This window comes from Mercenaria mercenaria, chromosome 7, assembly GCF_021730395.1.
Source record: "Mercenaria mercenaria strain notata chromosome 7, MADL_Memer_1, whole genome shotgun sequence".
NCBI lineage: Eukaryota > Metazoa > Mollusca > Bivalvia > Venerida > Veneridae > Mercenaria > Mercenaria mercenaria.
Window position 1 is genome coordinate 13255799 of NC_069367.1, and position 5549 is coordinate 13261347.

Sequence of the window (5549 nt, forward strand, 5' to 3'; positions counted from 1 at the left end):
GAACGAATCTGCTTTAGGACTTCCGTGTTCCCTGGAAGTAACTTCAACGTACCAAAGGTAGATTCGAAGACGGCGTATCTGTGGTTATCTTCAATAGAAGAGACGTTTGTTTTCGCCATAGTAATGACGTCATCACACGATGTATATTTTAAGACATCGAACTGATATGCATTTCTTGGATTATCAGTCTTATACTTTTGTCGTTGTTCATTTAAAATTAAAATTGCAGGAATTAAATTCAAACTGAACCATCTACAAGACTGGCTTTGTTCGTAAAAATAGATTAAAAAAAATGATCATAAGAAAAGAAAGCGAAAAGTTTATTTCTAAGACATTTTTCTCTGATTTTGTGATATAGAGGCTAGTGCTTGGAAACCAGTTTGAAATCGGATTGTTGTGTTTAGACATTTTGAAATATCACTTTGAAAATGATCATCTAAGGAAAAAATGATTTTTGTCTGGTTTAGTGTTTGAACATTTAACATTCAAATATTCTTTATCATGTTTAGTGCCGATTTGATTTGATATGAAGTCCGTATAAACACACATATATATGAAATTAATTGCAGTTGAATTCATATCAACATACCTTTAAAAAAATCAATGTACACTTTAAAATCGGATTGCAGATTCGTGTTTTGTTCGCCTCGTGTTATGTTAGCAGAATCTGATAATGTCTTTGAATATGTAGGGAAATTTAAGTGTATCAAAGTAAAAGTTAATGTATTGCTTTATACTTCTTTTCACTGAAGATGATTACATGACATGGTCACGTGATTAAGCATAATTTACACCACGTGGCGACCTATTTCCGCAAAACACAGTAGTCGCCGACTATTAAATTGCAATTATATAAATACGACACGTGTATTTTTAATTATACACCTATTAGGCAATTAGTAGATGTATTCTCTAATTAATTAAGACACATGTCCCTTGAAAAGAAGTAAATCTTATTAATAATTTAAACGTACCGTTTACAAGAGGGGTCATTAGATTATTAAATGTAATTATATCTTAGTAAGTTTAAGTTCATTTATAGCAAATCGGCAATATTCTTGCTTTCGCCAATTTAAATATGATTCGAAAAATTGGCAAATATATTATTATGTAATATAGACAGTAATGATAATAATAAATATGCATTTTTTTTTTTACAAATAAAAAAAATAACAAACAGTTATTGTAACAAGAATATCAGTACGGAACTTCATAGCATCACTCAAATACTTAGCCGTTTTAAACAACAGATTTTTATCATTTGTTGACATGGTTAGAATTTATCAGTAAATCATTTTTATACATATTTGGAATTATTATGGTTATCTAATTGCCAGACAATATGACTGGTGCACGATGGAAGATATAGAGGATATTTGTTTGTTTTCGGTATGATATCGATTTATATCTTCACTGGTAAGGGAGACAATCCAATATATTCACGAGCGCGGAGCGCGAGTGAAAATGTAGGACTGTCTCCCTTACCAGTGAAGATATAAATCGATATCACACCGAAAACAAACAAATTTTCTTTTTATTTTATGCTCACTGGTTTATATATTTACCTTAAAATTTTTTTTGGTCTGTAGAAGAATATAAGTGAAAAATAACGCAAAAGTTCTTACGCGCTATTCTTTACTCCGCGCGTATAGATGTTATCTGGTCTTTACAGTCTTTTTGTTCGCCATGTTGTTTATAATTGACACACGATATATCAGTCAGAAAACGAAAAATCGATGGAAAAGGATTTATTTAAATTTAAAATTCTTTATTTAATAATATAGTGTTTATCAAATTTAAATAATCATACTGATACAATAAGAGTCATGGATCAAGAGAAAATGAACATGAAAACTCGGAAAAATGTCACGTAAACACTGGTAAATTTTGACTAAACTTCTAAAGAAAATTTCGAACACGTTGTGAGTATGGCACTGTTTTATGGAACATGATATTGTCTGAATTTTGTGAAAGAATTATTCACTGTCGCTTGAAGATGATATACAGCGAATGCGTTTCCACCTCCTTGGCTGCGGCGAAGAAACCGGAGAAGCCATATTGCTAATTGAAGTTTGCTCGTGATTTCCCGCATTTCCGTTGTACTATGAGTGTGATACTGCAGTCTGATGCATTGTTCTTGAAGAGGTGTTGTCAAAATTGAAGGTTACAGGACCATTGAATGTAGTGTATGCCAGCATAGGCAGTTGTTGATGCTCAAACCCGACACGTCGATGCAGACTAGAACTGGCACTGGCAGGTATGTTCATTTCTTGATTTGTTGTGTTTAATGGATCAAGTAATACAGCACGCCTCTCATTTGAATCAGGAATGCCAGTTGTGTTTGCCAAAATATCTGAAATATTTGACCCGGGTTTAGTTTGCTATAATTATTCAAGGAATTCACATTTATATGACCTGAAATTTGCATTATGTGACGCGATGGAATCCCCTTGTCGTTGAGTTTTTGAATAAGATGCTTTCGGACACTGAAAAATAAATAAATATATTTTTTTATGTCAATAGATTTTGAAACAGCCTTTTTTATTTGTATAAATACAATGGCTCTACATTTGTGCGAGAAAGTACATAGAATTAATATTTTGTTATTTGGTACTGATGTTACTTTAATACTGGCTCAAATGTAAAAATCTGAGTTTTGAAGTTTGGTTCAGATCCGATCATCTGAAATGATCAGACAAATATCCTCTACAGTGTTTATACTGAAAAAAACGAATATGTGTTTGATATAGTACGATATTTGACAAGACAAATTAATGACCATGGTTGTGAATATTAGGTTTCCTGGTAGCTCAGTTGGTAGAGCATCTTGAAATTGAGTAAACATGCATTTTAGGGAGGTCCCAGGTTCAAGTCCTGGTCAGGACATGCCTGATATTCACAATGAACGAGTACTTAAATTTAGAGAGCAATAACAGAGGATATTTGTCTCGTTTGGGTGATTTATCGAGTATCGTCACTATTAATCATGGCAATAATTTAATTATTTAAAACACATTTAGAAACGAAAAACCAAATTTTTTACTTTCGTAATTTTTTCTTTAATACCTGTAAGGAGTAATTCTTTTGTCAGACTCAACATTGGCTGCAGTTTTCATTTCCTTCATGATTCCGTAGATTCTGTTTATGCCCATGCCTTGTTTTTTGTACCAAGCTTGCATATTTTGTTGTGCCTTATTTGCCACAGAAAGGAAAAACGGACTGTCCGGATCTTTCATTTCATCAGGCCTCTTACTTGATACGTTTTAAACAAATGTACTGGGTCTTTTGCGGATCTGCTACAGCGTATGCTCTGGGTTTATTTAATCTGCAGTATTTTTAAAGAACTTATGATAAAATTTGCATATTTAACAATGTTTAAAGAAATATTAACAATCTATTTTAATTATATCATATTACATGTATGTTGATTTTTTTAGGAAAAAAAGTTGATGATACTGTGCAGTCATTTATATTCATGGGTACTAATTTTTATGGTCAAGTCAAAGCACGAAATTAATCCCAATGAACAAGTAAAATTCCGATTCAATTTACAATCAAAAGCTGAAATCATCATATCAGATCCCCACGAAATTGCCATTTTTACCCAAACCACGAAATTTCATGCCTACCGAACTAAATGATTTTACAGTATTATTATTTAATTTTATAACATTTGACATTTTGAGGTCATAGGATTGATTAAATGCCATTTAATTAAGAAATAATTTATAGTTGAAACGGTAATACATATTGCGGCAGAATTCAGTTCAAGCAAAAATTATTGTGAATTATTCAGCAAAGCGAATAATTAATTCAGTATGTGTATAAATTGATAAAATCATTTGTGCAATGTGACATTTCGTTTAAAACATGTTATTAAGTAAAATATTTCATGAAATTTGAAAGCGCTATTTCTTGTTGCATACATGGCGCTAAATATCACGTTGACATGACGTCAACATAACATCGTTGTGATGATTAAAGCATTGTTAGCCATATTAGAATAAAAACTAAAATACGTTGTTAGTGTAATTATGAATTAAAGCAATAGGGAGACAGTTGAATTTTTTCACGATAGTTTTTCTGTGTTTTAATTACCTCGTATCACGCACATTGGTTCCAGTTCTCGTCTTTGTTTGCCGCTCTGTGTCGTAAATAAAATACTCCCCCAGTGAATCCTCTTTCAATTGGATATCGCCCCATCTGAGATTATATGCCTCTTGCCCTGTTCTCATGCCAAAATGCAGAGTACAAATCATCCACATGGAATGAATGAGGGATTCTGGATTTGTATCACCTAGTGTACCACATTCGTGGAATTTTTCTATGAGTTCCTCATCTAAAGGGTCGGCAGCTTTTGACTTATTGCCTTTCCCTAGGCTTTTAAGGTGTTTTTGTTTAGTTTTCAACACTTGCCTGGACCTGGCAAATTCAATACTTGACATAACAGAATACTGGTAGTTTTTAGACCTTAAATGTCTATCAACTGAACCCATTAGACCCCTCAGTGTAGTTGGCTCATATTCAGAGCCACCTTTCTTTGTCACGGACAGTAGAAATTCACTTAGATATTGGTTCAATAGATCTGGTGGAATAAATTCCAGGTTTCTATGTTCACCTTTTGACTGTAAAAATGACTGGAACAGGTTTATGTCACCTGTTGTTTTCCTTTTTGTGTTTTTGTTTTGGTTTGTTTCTAGGAAATTCTCTACATCCTCAGCTGATACAGCTTTTAACCTGTTGCTTGGTGCTGTAGAGGGAGCTTGAGTTAAAACATTAAACTCTATCTCCACAGTAGGAAAATCATCTAAGTTTTCCATCATATTTTCATCAAATAGTAAGTCCAATAACCCTTTATCCAAATTTCCATCTTAATTAAGGAAATCCATCCTTGACTATCTGTTACTATAGACGCTATTCAAGGGAGGTTACTGACAACGTCATATTTGCAAGGGAAGTAATCCAGTTTTGTTTACATTTTTCAGAAAAAGTAGTCCGACAACAACAACAACTGTGGGTGATATCGATTTATATCTCACTGCTATTTTCCAGTATTTTACCAATAAGCATAAAATAAAAATTATCGCTTGTTCAATATACTAGGTACCCATTCACCGAACTGGGCGTTTAAGTTGAGAAATGTACGATTGAAACGAGTTAGTACATTTTCCTCTTCGTGACCATGATTCTTTTAGAATACCTAGGGATAGGATATAACATGTACGGAGGCATTTTCTTTCTGATCTGCCGCCAGTGGGTGACGTAACACTTGGGATTTAGATATCTTCTCACAGAAAGTGTACCATGCACACGCGACTTGTATTTATAATTGTTTCTCAGCATTGTCCGATGTAATTTTAGACCTTTAATGTTGTTCATTGAATATGAACAGAACAGAACAAAAGTTTATTCAGTAATTTATACATATAGTACCTCATTACATAATATACATTGACATATAAAATATGATCATGTGACAAAGTTGTTGTAAATTTATAAATGGAGAACGGATCGTAACGGGCCGTAACGGGCCGGTCTTTTTACCCCAA